Source organism: Humulus lupulus, chromosome 3 (genome assembly GCF_963169125.1).
Source record: "Humulus lupulus chromosome 3, drHumLupu1.1, whole genome shotgun sequence".
NCBI classification, from domain to species: Eukaryota; Viridiplantae; Streptophyta; class Magnoliopsida; order Rosales; family Cannabaceae; genus Humulus; species Humulus lupulus.
In genome coordinates, this window is record NC_084795.1 from 85,555,483 (window position 1) to 85,570,789 (window position 15,307).

Here is a 15,307-nt window from a genome sequence, read left to right on the forward strand (position 1 = left end):
CTACCAAATACGCCACCAACATCCTGAACTTCTTCGTAAATAGTGTCTCCAGCTGCTCCTGGCTGACCAAAGTTGGAGTCTCCCTGTCCGCCAGATTCTGACGAGAGGGCTTATGCTGATGCAGGTGGCCACCTCGTGAACTAGGGAATTCTCCTCCTCTAGCTGAGCATTGAAATGCTCGACCATGGCATTATATCTACTAAGCATTTTCCCTTTTAGTGCATCGGGTATACGAGGAGTGTCGGAGCCTCTGATGCGGAGGCCTAGGAGTCAGCTCCCATTTTCGATGTGGTTTGCCCCTCAGGAGACTTGACTTCTGGAGAGGCGGTATGGTTGAAGGACACCTCCATGACTAGGAGTTCGGGCTCAGTCCTTGACCCCCCCAACTAACATCCTACTAACCCCCCCGCCATTTGGAATGCTAGGAAGAGGCCACTTTAACTCAAGGTCTCTTCTCTCCAAACCTCGAGGCTGCTCGGGAAGCTCCATGAGAAAATGTTGCGAAGTCCATAAATTCTGCAATGAAAAAATAAAATGATTAGTTCGTAAACAAAATACAAGTCACATATTGAAGACTTGGGGGACAAGGCGAGAATGTGTGAGCTTCTCAATAAGCCCCACCAGAAAAATGCTCATCCAGGTCACCCACTAATTTAGTGAAGGCGTTCATTAGCCATCCAAACTCCCCAGTGGTGTTGGAGTACAAAGCACCGAGTGTAATGACCCAAATTTCCTAATAAGGTTCAGGACCTTGATTAGGAGGCCAGGAGGGCCGTAATTGATTTATTATGCAATTAAATGATTATATGTATGTTTAGGTGTATTGAATATGCATGTGAACCCATTTCTGATTAATTGGGTGATTTTCATATTTTGGCCATTTTGGGCATATTTGGCATATGTGTGATATGTGTGTGGTGCTTCATTATTATTTGGTTATGCTAGGGTTACTCAGCACAAAACGATCTTAGGAGGTAAGCTAGTGGGAAAGTCACAATGGGATTTATTCTTGACTCGAAGTAAGTCAAGGGATATTTAGCACATTACCGGGTTATTGGGTAATGGGAATAAATATTTGATGATAAATTGGGAGTTAGTAAAATCAGGGGGAAATTCTGGGAGTTTTGACTATTTTACCCCCAGGGGCATTTTCGGGACCCCGAGCATTAGGATTTGCTTGAGGCTACTTAAGCTTGAAGTAACCTGTAAGAAATAAAAAGAACATTCTCTCTCCCTCAAAGTTCCATTTTCAACACTCAATCACATTTTCTAAGGAAACTTGAGTTCTAGGACTCGGATTCAAGTGAGGATCGAGGCATAGCAATTCTAGGAAAGATTAGAAGCTTATTAGCCAAAGGTTTTAGTTGGGAAACAACTCAATCAAAGGTAATCCAAGTTTTAAGTTCTAAGTTTTTAAAGTTTTTAAGCTTGAATTAGATTTTGTGTTTTGATGAGTTGTTGATTGAATTGAAGCTTAGGTTTTGTTGGTTTTGGATCATGGGGATGTGTTGGGAACTTTGATTTTGGAATTTGGAGATGTTTGGGTAGGTTTTCGGAAGGTTTTACAATTGTAAAAATGAGGTTTTGGCTGGGTTTCGAGGTGGGGTCGCGGCCCTGATCTTGGGTGTTGCGGCCCGAGCTTAGTGCAGGTGAGCAGTGGTGCTGAAGGGCCCTAGGGGCCGCGGCTCAGTGAGGTGGGGTCGCAGCGCTTGAGGGAATTTGTGGCCAAAGTAGTGTTTTGATCGTGGGAACTCAAACCATAGGCCTCGGGATCGTTCCTACTACCAAGTTTAGTAGGATTCGATGTCCCGGAGGCTAGGTCTTGGTCTGGGAACCTTTTATTACTCATTTTGATGAGATTTTATATTATGGTTGTGACTAGGTTATCGCTAGGGGATTGGAATCAGGATCGTGCTTGTGGCTCGTTTATTGGTAACCTGTGCTTGGACCAAAGGTAAGAAAACTGTGCCCCATATGTGATATGCATGGTTATTATTGAGGCATGTTGAGTGTTAAATGTGGACATTAATTGCATGTCAAATGCTTAGCAAATCTTGCTCACTTGTGAATGGCACTGACTTATCAGTGAGAATCGGCAATGGTGTCAGTGTTAACTATGAAGCTGTGACTCATTAGTCAAGTTTGGCAGTAGTACTGAGCACTAGTCATATGGCATTGACTTATGAGTCAAGGACGGTTTTAGTGTGTTTAAAGCAAGCCGAAAAGATTAGATCTAATCGACATCAACATTGAATGACTCATCATGAGCATTAATGCAAGACCGACCTCAAGTTCGATGAAAACTAAAAGTGCTTGTCTAGTCTAAAGGCTAGTTATTTAGAGCCAGAGCCAGAAATGCTAAGGTGACCTACATGTCACATAGCTAGGAGGGTATAGGACCTCCGAGATAGACTTATCAGTCATCTGACCGAGATGGACTTATCAATCATCTGATCGAGATGGACTTATCAGTAATCTGACTGAGATAGACTTATCAGTCATCTGATCGGGATAGACTTATGAGTCATCTAACTGAGATAAACTTATTAGTCATCTGACCGAGATAGACTTATCAATCATCTGACCGAGATAGACTTATCAGTCATCTGACCGAGATAGACTTATCAGTCATCTGATCCAGATGGACTTATCAGTCATCTGACCGAGATGGACTTATCAGTCATCTGACCGAGATAGACTCATCAGTCATCTGACCGAGATAGACTTATCAGTCATCTGATCCAGATGGACTTATCAATCATCTGACCGAGATAGACTTGTCAGTCATCTGACCGGGATAGACTTATGAGTCATCTGACTGAGGTAAGCTTATTAGTCATCTGACCGAGATAGACTTATCAGTCATCTGACCGAGATAGACTTTTCAGTCATCTGACCGAGATAGACTTATCAGTCATCTGATCCAGATGGACTTATCAGTCATTTGACCGAGATGGACTTATCAGTCATCTAACCGATATGGACTTATCAGTCATCTGACCGGAAAGGACTTATCAGTCATCTGACTGAGATGGACTTATCAGTCATCTGATCGGGATGGACTTATCAGTCATCTGACCGAGATGGACTTATCAATCATCTGACCGAGATGTACTTATCAATCATCTGATCGAGATAGACTTATCAGGCATATGGCCAAGATGGACTTATCAGTCATCTGACCAAGATGGACTTATCAGTCATCTGACTGGGATAGAGTTATGAGTCATCTGACCGAGATAGACTTATTAGTCATCTGACCGAGATGGACTTATTAGTCATATGACCGAGATAGACTTATCAGTCATCTGACCGAGATGGACTTATCAGTCATCTATTTAGAGAGTGACTTATTAGTCAACTGATCAAGGAATGACTTATTAGTCATCTACCTCAGAGCAAGAGACTTATTAGTCATCTACTCAGAGTGCAGGACTTTACAAACATGTATTTGTACCTGCTTGCATGCATGAGTAGGGTTATTACTGTTAGGCATGCCTATTATGACTTAGTAACATGTTATTACTTGTTCATGAGCATATTGATTTTTCTTGTTGAGCTTCGGCTCGCGAGTGCTATGTGGTGCAAGTAAAGTCAAAAGAAAGCTGGCCCATCCTTGAGTTGGAGAGCTTAGGTGGTGATGTGTACATATGCGGCTGCTCGACCGCCACGGCCGAGGGTTGAAAAAGAAACTAGGGTTAAACCCTATTTTGCTGCTTAAGTTGGCTGGTTGTAAATATTTTGTTGTGATTACCTTTAAATTATATTTTTGGGATCTCAATGTATATGGTAAACATTTTAGTGAAACGTTATATCTTAACCAAAATTTGTAATCCTAAACCACTAATCATACTTACTTACACGATTATGGCCAAATGACTTGGTTAGCGAGTTTAGCACTGTTCAAATGCGCACCATAACAGTCCCTAGAGATTAGGGCGTTACACCGAGGATGCAGGCCATTCTGATGAGGCTAGAGAAAGTGGTCGATCACATCTTGATAGTCCTAGTAATCCTTCCAAGTCCACTGGTAATTTCCCTTGAAACCACACTAGAACGGAGGGGGGATGCCCAGATGTGGTCCAAACTAAAACTCTCGCCAATTGTTCTAGCATGAAAGAGAATGAGAGGGGATTTACCTTGGTATGAGGTGGAAGCCTCAGCACCACAATTCTCTGCTCGAGGAGAAGTAGCACCCACCAGCGACAATGCTCATACCTAAATCGTCTCCTTGATCTCCTAGTCGATGAGGGTTTCATGGGTTGCCTGAATTGCCCTGGAACTCTCCACATGCTCAGTGGAAAATTGTTGAGCATGCATTTCCTAGCCACTGCGTCGATTTTCTCAATGTGTCTTGCGACATGGTCTTTAGACTTTCGAGAAGTTCAGAATTTTGTGAAGTCTAAGTTCCCAAATATTTGGCCCACCGGGAGAAGACCATACTTGACATGATTTTGATTCGTCGCCAGCTGACTCAGCTCCAACTCCACGTCGAGGAACGTCTTCATCTCCTCTAACTAAGTATGAAAAGCAGCGACTCTTCGGGTACGAAAGAAATGTCCTACAAGCAAAGAAACATTTGAGTAGGGAGAAAAGACTAGCACTAAGACGTCCTCGGGAAGTAATGACTAAAGACTTACCAACTATGGCAAAGTCTAGTAGTAGAGTGGGGTTGGCCGATTGAGGAATCCTGTGGTGTAGAAGAAATGGTCCTTGTCGAGCATGGCTCTTGTTGAGGTGGGGAGCCTGTTAGGAAAACTTATACAGGATCTTGTTTATTTTCATGTAAATCTTATATTAAACAAATTAATATGAGACAACCTAGAACATTTTTTAAAATTGAATTCATACAGAGATAATGATAAGAATACTTACATTATTGTTCTGCTAAATGATTGAGTCATTCCTTCAGTTTCTAAAATTGAATTCATACGGAGATAATGATAAGAACACTTACATAATTGGATGGGCCTAATCATGTTACTATATGAGCAAGTCTATGAATTTACGCAAAAATACCACAATTAATTTTCTAGAATTTATCCAAATTTTGAATTAATTAAATTGTTGCAAAAATAAATAAGTCAATTTAAATGAAATTTATCAACAATTAACAAAAATTAATTAAAATTTCATTTATCAACAATCAACTTAGTTTAGGTCATTTTGAAAATATTAATTTAATTAAATAGGATTTATCAACAATTAACCAAAGTTAATTTAAACCTCATTTATTAAAAGATATTTTATTAACTGGTTTGAAAAACGTGATATTTTCAAAAATTTAACCAGTTATAAATTTTTAAAACAAATATCATTAGATATTTTTTTTTTAAATATCTTAAACAGTTAAACAAATTCAAATATCTATAAAAATATTTAGTCAAGAAATTTTCAAATTTCAAATTATTTGAATATTAAAATCTATCGAATAATCAGATATTGTTATTTTCAAATAAAATATTTAAAATAAATATTAAGTATTAAAAAATATCTTTAATATGTGATAACTTAATTTTAATATTTTAATATATAAAAATATTTAAAATTAATTAGTTAACTTATTTTTAAATTTGAATTTGAATCTTCGTAGAAAATATCTATTTTTTAAAAGATCAAACAACAAAAATATCGTATTTCAAAATAGATATTTTTAAATAATAGAAAAGATCTGATATTTTTGTATTAACCCATTCAAAAATAAAATTTTAAGAAAAAATTTATCGAAGGTCGCGGCCAATGAAAGTGGTGGCTGGCCGCGGCCACTGGACCAATCTGGGCAAAAAACGTGTTCTTGCCACAGCCAGTAAAAGTGGTGGCCCGACCATAGGACTCTTTCTTTGCAAAAAAAATGTGATTTGGCCACGGCCAGAGCCCAAAAATAAATGTTTTAAAAAAAAAATTGTGTAATTTTTTCAACCCAAAAACGCTTTCTGAATAATTTTTACCATGTTTTACATCAAATAAAGCATTATATAAAAATTATTTGCAAAGAAAACACAACAAAATAACCTAAATATGCTAATAATCACACGAAATTCAATATGCATCATAAAAATCAAGAAATCCATCCAATTACTCAACACATAAAATAATTCAATTTTACCATGTTCATGCATGAAAATAAAGATTACCAAAGGTTATGAGGCCAGTTGTTAGGAAAACTTATACATGATATTGTTTATTTTCATGTATATCTTATATTAAACAAATTAATATGAGACAACATAGAACATGTTTCTAAAATTAAATTCATACAAAGATAATGATAAGAACACTTACATTATTGTGCAGTGGAATGATTGAGTCCTTCCTTCAGTTTCTCTAACCTTTGTATCATTTCTGACGCAGGGTATCACCAAGAAACTGAATCGTTCTTCAATTTTCTTCACAGTTTTCCAAAGTATCCTTAGAATAACCTATACTAGAGTGAAAATTTCTCAACACATGAGATAGATACAAAGAGAAGAATAATAGAAGAGAAAAATTGAGGCGTAGAAAATGACTTATGTTGTAGAGAGAATCTAAAACCTAGAGCATCAAGAATAGATCTTCTAATTTTCTATCAGATAGTCTTTCTGTAATCTCAAAACATTTGTTTTCAACTCTCACTTAGCATTTCTTTTATAGGCTCAATTAGGCCATTTATTTTAATTAAAAATTCAATAAAATAATAGATAATATCAGCCTAATGGTCGAAATTATCATGGGCTTTAGGCCTGTGAAATTTCTCATTTAAATATAAGCTCATTGGACTTAAAAGCAATGCCTTTATTATTTTCTATTGATTTAATTAATTAAATAATTATTTAAATCCTTTATCAAATTAATTATTTATAATTTGAACCTTGATTTAAACTTATTTATTAATTAGACATCAATTTGTCTTAATTAATGAATCTGTCCTAAAATCTCTCTTCTTCTCTAAATTATTTAACTCTATGAAACTATCCAGAATTGACCTGGTCAACTTTGATAATTCTAATTGATAATCAAATCAATTAATTGAGACTATCTAGATGATTTTATCCAAGGTACAGTGGAGAATATGGGCCTATGAAATCAAGCTCTAATAAGTTATCATAAATCTAACAAATAAATTTACTAACTTATTAATTCCTCGTAACTCCACTAAAGGCACAGAATTGCACTCTTTAATTCATAGAACGCTCTATAAGAAATATAGATACGCTATTAAATATCCATTGTTACAACCATAATTGTATCTCAATCCTCTATAGACGATCTACAATGAGATGGGACTAAAATACTATTTTACCCTTCATTGTATTTTATCCTTAAAACACTTAGTTCATTGTAAAGGATATTTCAGTAAACTAATACTAATTATTGAAATAAGATCTCTATCATTTAGTACCTTGAACCAAACTAAAAGGAAACCATCATTTCACATCTTCATCAAAACCTATAGATGTTCATATCTATGATAACTCTCCCACTCAATTATACTATTGAGTTCCCAAGATGTAAGTATGGGATTGTCCGTAAGGTAAGCTAGTAATGAACAAGTCAAAGAACTCACATATTACATTTAGTTAGAATACTAACCAGTCAGAATTGAGATTGAATTGACCTATGGCCAACTATATGATATGAGTAGAATAGATAATATTTGTATGTTTACTTATCCTATCTACTGTCAATATCGGTCCAGTCCGATTTAACAAATATATCCGATCTTATCTACTTTGCTAATGTTCTAGAAAGAACATAACACTGCAATGTGTATCATATCGTAGATTGGCAAGTCAGTGTAAATCATGTGCACTGATTAATCTTATGACTAACTTATTTTTAACATATAATCATATTTATATTCCACTGTGATTACGTCACTATAAATATGATTAGCTATATGCTTGGGATTTGATAGAAGTTTATATTAAACAAATAATCATGAAAATAAAACATGTGACCAAAGTGATTGACCAAGTCAAAAATTTATTTTTATTCTTTTATTGATAATAAAATGAGATTACAAAGATTTTGGGTTTTAATTAGGGCATAAAACCCCAACAAAGCCTTGTAGTTGAACTAGGAGTACTTCATAAGGGTACGGAACCCGTCCAAGTTGCTGCCCTTCTTCTTCGAGCATGCTCAAAATCTATACAGATACATGATCTTCACCAGAGAAGGCTCGGGCCACTCATGGCACTTGTACAAGAAGTACAAGCCTGCAAGGGCCTTGTATCCATTGGGGATCAACTGAAAGGGAGCTTTCCCCACAAACTTCAAAAATTTGACAAAGTATTTTTAGAGGGGGAGAGTTGCACCAACTTGGAGGTGCAATTGGCTCCATGCCCCAAACCCTTAGATGCTATGATGGGACCTCTCCGACTCCCAGCAGAGTCTGGTCAAATACCCGTCCGAGTGGATCCCATAATGCCCCTCGATGTGAGTGAGGGCTTCCAAATTCCTTATCTTGGAGGAGATGTGCTCGACCTCGAACCTTGATGCCTTGTAAACTGTTTCTTCAGCTTGGAGGAGATGTGCTCCTCTGTAAAAGCCCTCATGCCAGACTTCTCTTTAACATTTATGTGGTGTCAATCTCATATTGGTATGAGAGGATCGAAATTGAGATAATGAATTTAAATAGTTCGCATTAAAATAAAGTTATGGAATCTTTAGATTAATTACTGCTAGTGTAACGCCCTGGATAACCAAGATTGTTACACTGTGTGTTTACAATAGTGCAGGACTTGCTAATCAAGTCGTTTGAACATAAATGTGATTCTAAAGTCAACTGACAGGTTAGAGTTAAAAGATTTTGGTCATAAATGGTTAACTTTCATTAAAACAAATGTTTGATACATGGGATCCCAAACACAAGGTTTACATGACAAATACAACTCTCAAATATTAATACAACAAAAGCCATTCTAATGGCAGAATACGATTTAGAGTGCTAATTTCTGTAAAATTCCCTCGGTAATGGCGATCGAGCAGCTAACAATGTACACTCCACCCCTAGAGCTCTCTAACTCATGGTTGGTCCAACTTTCCTTTGCCTTTACCTGCACCACATAGCACCTGTGAGCCAAGGCCCAGCAAGAAAACCATAATCAACAAGCCTAGATACCAACAAGAGCATATAATCAACTTCAATCCAATTAGTTCAATTAATCAGCAAAATATAGATATAAACCTAGACAATAATAAACAAATACTTTGAAACATATATCTCGATCAGTGATACAAGCGATTAGGTGTCGGCGCCCTTAGGCCGAGCCCTCTAGTTATTTAGCTGATCTTGGCTCACTTAGGCCAAGTTGTGTTCAGTACGCTCATCATCAGCCTCAACACCCTTAGGTCGTACTTTCATATTGCACATAACAGCCATACAATTACATAATACATATGTTCAAACACAACCATACGGGTGCAATTTTCTTACCTCGATTCCCAAGCGATAGATAAAGAGTGGTCCCAAGCACGATCCTCAGTCTTGAGCCTTGATAGTAATCCTAGTCACAATCAACAATGGATAACGATCAAACTCTAATCCAATTAAATGTTTTGGAAACAAGTACTAGCCTCTGGGACCGAGAATTCCACTAAAGCGGGTAGTAGAATTCATCCCGAGCGATTAGGCAAATATCCCCGAGCATCCCCAAGCCTAAAAACTAACCTAGGCCAAAACTGTCTGTACCGCGACCTGGCCCTAAGGGTCATGGCACACCTCAATTTAGAGGCACAACCTCTACATCTTGGGGGAGGCAGGCCATGACTTTCCCCCTAGGGTCGCAGCGCACCCTCAAACCAGCAAACCCTCCCAGGGCCTTCTAGGCACGCAGGCCGCGGCGCCCATGAATCGGATCGTGGCGCGCCCCCGCGTACCCAGAAATCCATGGGTTTCCAATGTGTTTACCCAACCTTCAACCCCAAAAATCCAACCTTAACATGCATCCTAGCCGAAACTAGGATCAAATACGAGTCTAGGACTCTTAATCATATATCTTAAGCATAAAACACCCAAAAATTCTACTGAAACTACCATCTCAATTCAGCTACAAATCATTACTCAAAAACCCACTCAAATTCATCCTAATCATCTAAATTCTCAGCATAACAGAAATAGGATCCTTACCTTAGTTTAAAGCCTCAATCTTCAGTGATCACTTCATTGTTCCTAACATTAATTCCCCATGGTTCCCATCTCAAATCCTTGAGTTTGCTTAGCTTTAAGGCATAAGAGAGGGGGAGAGAGAGAGATCTGAGAATCTTCCTATGGTAATTCTGATCTCTTCCTAAGTTTTCCACTGAGTTAACCAGCCTTATCCCCTAACCAAAAGACCAATTTGCCCTTGACTCTAACCCAACCCTCTAATTACTTCTAAGGGGTAAAACAGTCATTTTCCCGATTCCTGCTAATTCCTCAAGTCATCCTACCAATTTCCAATTAATCCTGACATGCCCCATTAATTACCAAATACTTACTCGTTACTCAATAAATCCCAAATATACACTGAACTTCCCAAAATACCCCTAAGCTCACCCAGAGCCGGGTATTATTCCCTACTGTGACTATTTCGCTAACATGTTCACTAGGATCACCTCGAGCCGTATACTGCAAATATATCCACATAATAATGCGGTCTCAACCATTTAATACATATAATCACGTTTATGCCCTTAACAGGCCAAAATTATAAATATGCCCTTATAATCAATAAAGGGCCCACATGCATATCTAATACTCATAAACATGCATATAAACATATTCACATCATCATATATACCATGCATGCCACATAGTCACGAATTTAAATCAAGTAATCACATACATATCCAATTATGCCCTCCCGACACGCTAATCAAGGCACTAAACCATATTACTATTTTTGGGTCATTACAACTATCCCTCCTACTGAGAATTTCGTCCTTGAAATTTACCTGAATAACTTTGGATACTGATCCTGCATAGCTGACTTTAGCTCCCAGGTCGCTTCCTCAACCTTGCTATTCCTCCATAAAACTTTGACTAAAGGAATCGTCTTGTTCGTCAAAACCTTATCTTTTTTGTCTAAGATTTGAACTAGTCGCTCCTCGTACGACAAATTGGTTTGTAGCTCTAGACCCTCATATCCCAAAACATGAGTCGTATCTGAGATGTATTTCCGAAGCATAGAGATGTGGAATACATCATGAACTCCTAATAACGACGATGGCAGAGCCAATTTGTAGGCTACCTGCCCGATCCTCTCCCGAATCTCAAAAGGTCCTGTGAGCCTAGGGCTCAGCTTGCCCTTTTACCAAAATCTCCTCACCCCTCGCATTGGTGAAACTTGCAGAAACACATGGTCCCCTACCTGGAACTCCACGTCCCTACGCTTAGGATCAGTGTAGCTTTTCTGTCTGCTCTGCGAAGTGAGCATTCAATCTCGGATCTTCTCAATAGCTTCATTAATCTTCTGAATAATCTCCAGTCCCAAATATCTCCTCTCCCCCATCCCATCACAATGAATGGGCAACCTACATCTCCTTCCATACAACATCTAATATGGTGCTACTCCAATCGTTTATTGATAACTGTTGTTGTAAAAAAACTCAATCAACGGGAGATACTTACTCCAACTCCCCTTGAAGTCTAACACACATGCTTTAAGCATATCCTCCAATATCTGAATTGTCCTCTCAGACTGTCTGTCTATCTGAGGATGAAAGGTTGTACTGAACTTCAGCTGAGTTCCCATAGCCTTCAACAACCCACCCCAAAATTTGGAGGTAAATATGAGATCCCGGTCTGATACTATTGATTTAGGAACCCCATGGAGAAGTACAATCTCCCTCACATACAACTCTGTGTACTGATCCACAGTATATGTCGTCCTCACTGGCAGAAAATGAGTTGACTTGGTGTATCTGTCTACTATCACCCACACCGAGTCATGTAGCCCCACCGTCCTGGGTAAACCTCCCACAAAATCCATAGTAATGTCTTCCCACTTCCACTCGGGAATACCCAAAGGTTGTATCAACCCCGCTGGTCACTGATGTTCAACCTTTACTTGCTGCAGGTTAGACACTTGACTACGTATTCAACCACATCCTTCTTCATCCCAGGCCACCAATATAAAGTCCATAGATCCTGGTACATCTTCGCGGTGCCTGGATGGAGTGAGTATAGTGTAGTATGGGATTCATCAAGTATCACTCATCTAATTCCTATATTCATCGGAACATAAATCTGATACTTATACCATAGTAAACCTATCTCTGAAATGGAATAATCCTTAGCTACCCCAACTAGGACATTCCCTCTGACCTCCTGCAACTGCGCATCATCCAACTGACCCTCCATATCCTTTCTAAGATGGTAGATTGTAAAGTAGTATTGGCCAACCGGCCCACAACTAGCTCTATCCTTGCTCTAACCATCTCTTCTGCTAACTCCTTCAATATCTGCTTAGAACTAAACAACTGTCTGGGGCCCCTCCAGCTCAACGCATCTGCCACTACATTTGTTTTTCCTGAGTGGTACAGGATATCACAGACGTAGTCTTTCACCAACTCTAGCTAATGTCTCTGTCTCATGTTCAAGTCCTTCTGGGTGAAGAAATACTTCAAACTCTTATGATCGGTGTATATCTCGCACTTCTCCCCATACAAGTAATGTCACCAAACTTTTAGTGAGAATACCACCGCTGCCAGTTCCAAATCAAGGGTAGGATACTGATGTTCATAATCCTTCAACTGTCACAATACATAGGCAATAACTTGCTCATTCTGCATCAACATGCACCCTAATCCCATTCTCGATGTGTCACAGTACACCACAAACTTCCCTCCCTCCGAAGGGAGACTCAACACAGGAGCAGTAATCAGTCATCACTTCAGTTCTTCAAAGCTACCCTCACACCTGTCTGACCAAATGAACTTCAGATTCTTCCACGTCAATTCAGTCAATGGTGCGGCAATCTTTGAAAACCCTTCTACGAAGCGCCTATAATATCCTACTAGTCCAAGGAAGATCCTAACCTCCAAGGCATTCCTTGGCCTCGGCCAATCCCTAACTGCCTCTACCTTGGCTAGATTTACCTTAATCCCATCTCCACTAACTATGTGTCCAAGGAATGTCACTTCTAGTAGCCAGAACTCACACTTCTTAAACTTAGCATACAACCAATGCTCTCTCAATCTCTGTAATACTCGTCGAAGATGTTGCTCATGCTCTGCCTCTGAACTGGAATAAACTAAGATGTCGTCGATGAAGACAATAAAAAATTGATCCAAGAAATCCTTGAACACCATGTTCATCAAATCCATAAATGTTGCTGGGGCATTGGTCAAACCAAACGACATGACCAAGAACAAATAATGCCCATACCTCGTACGGAAGGTCATCTTCGGAATATCCTCGTCCTTGATCCTCAGCTAGTGATAACCTAATCAAAGATCAATCTTAGAGAATACCGTCTTACCCTGCAGTTGATCGAATAGGTCATCTATCCTCGGTAAGAGGTACTTGGTATTTATGGTCAATTTTTTCAACTCCCTGTAGTCTATACACATTCTTAGAGTCTCATCCTTCTTCTTCACAAATAAAACCAGAGCACCCCATGGTGAAAAGCTAGGTCTGATAAATCCCAAGTCTAGAAGCTCATGCAACTGTATCTTCAATTCCTTTAACTCTGCTGGAGCCATCCTATATAGTGCCCTCGATACTGGCTCCGTGACTGGCGCTAACTCAATAACAAATTGAATCTCCCTGTGCGGTGACAGTCCTAGTAAATCCTTAGGAAACACATCCAGAAACTCGCATACCAATATACTCTCTCCCGACCCCACTGGCGTAACCATAGTGGTATCCACCACACTAGCTAGAAAGCCTATACAAACTCCTTGTAATAGGTCCCTAGACCTCAACACTGATATCATAGGAATTTGGGGTCCATGCATAGCACCCACAAAAACAAAGGGGTCCTCACCCTCAGGCTCAAAATTCACCATCTTCTTCTTGCAATCTATAGTGGCCATGTATCTGACTATCCAATCCATCCCCAAAATCATATCGAAATCATACATACTTAACTTAATCAAATCTACTGATAGTTCACTACTATCCACCATTACTGGCAGTGCTCCAATCTATCTCTTAGAAACTACCAGCTCTCGTGTAGGTAATATAATCCCAAACCTCGCAGTATAATACTCACTAGGCCTACACAATCTATCAATCACCTTACTAGAAACAAAAGAATGTGTAGCACCAGAGTCAATCAATACAGTATATGAAGAGCCAAAGATAGAAAGTTGACCTATCACTACCGAGGGACTAGCCTCGGCCTCTGCCTGCGTCAAGGTGAACACTCGAGTTGGATTCAAGCTATCCACCTTCTCTGGCTCCTCTTTTTTCAATGTCGGGCAATCATTCTTGAGGTGTCCAACCACCCCACACAAGTAGCAAACCTTGGCCCAACATTCGCTCAGATGGCGCTTCCTACTGCTAGTGCACTCTGGATAACTCCTCCATGTCTCACAGCCTCCCTGGCGGCCACCCTGGTCACCCCAGCCCCTCCTATCAGGACCAGCAGTGGTCGAGGTGTCAGGGGTCTTCCTCTTCTGATCTGGGGCCTCTTCCCCTACCAAACCCTTTATATGGAGGCACTGCCCTGCGAACATCCCGTCTCGCAGCGTTCTCCCTCCAAATCTTGTTCTTCACCTCCTCAGCAATGAGGGTCTTCTCAACCGCCTAGGCATAAGTTGTTTCCCTAGGTACTTATGTGATCCTCACATGTTGGTCTATCATAGCATTAAGCCCTCGAATAAATCTGTCCTGCCTAGTTGCATCTATAAGAACTAAGTTTGGTGCAAACTTTGCCAGCTTGTCAAACTTCAGGGCATACTCAATAACTGTCATGCTACCCTGAACCAACCCAATGAACTCATTTACTTTTTTTGCCCTAACAGCAACATTATAATATTTATGGTTGAATAGATCTCTAAACCTATCCCAACTCATAGCAGAAACATCTCAAGTCTATGATGCCACCTCCCACCAAATACGGGCATCCTCTCTAAACATGTAGGTGGCATAGGCCACCCTGTCATTACCTTCCACGCTTATAAATTCCAAGATGGAGATGATCATACTCATCCATTGTTCAACCTTCAGTGGATCTGGTCGTCCCTCAAAGATTGGAGGATGTTGTCTCCTAAATCATTCATAAAGTGGCTATCACCTATTTCCAATCTCAGGTGGTTGTCCAATTGGTGCCACAGCAGGTGGCAAGTTAGGTGCAGCACTCCCTGACGGAGCCTGTTGCCTCAGAAGGCGAATCTGCTC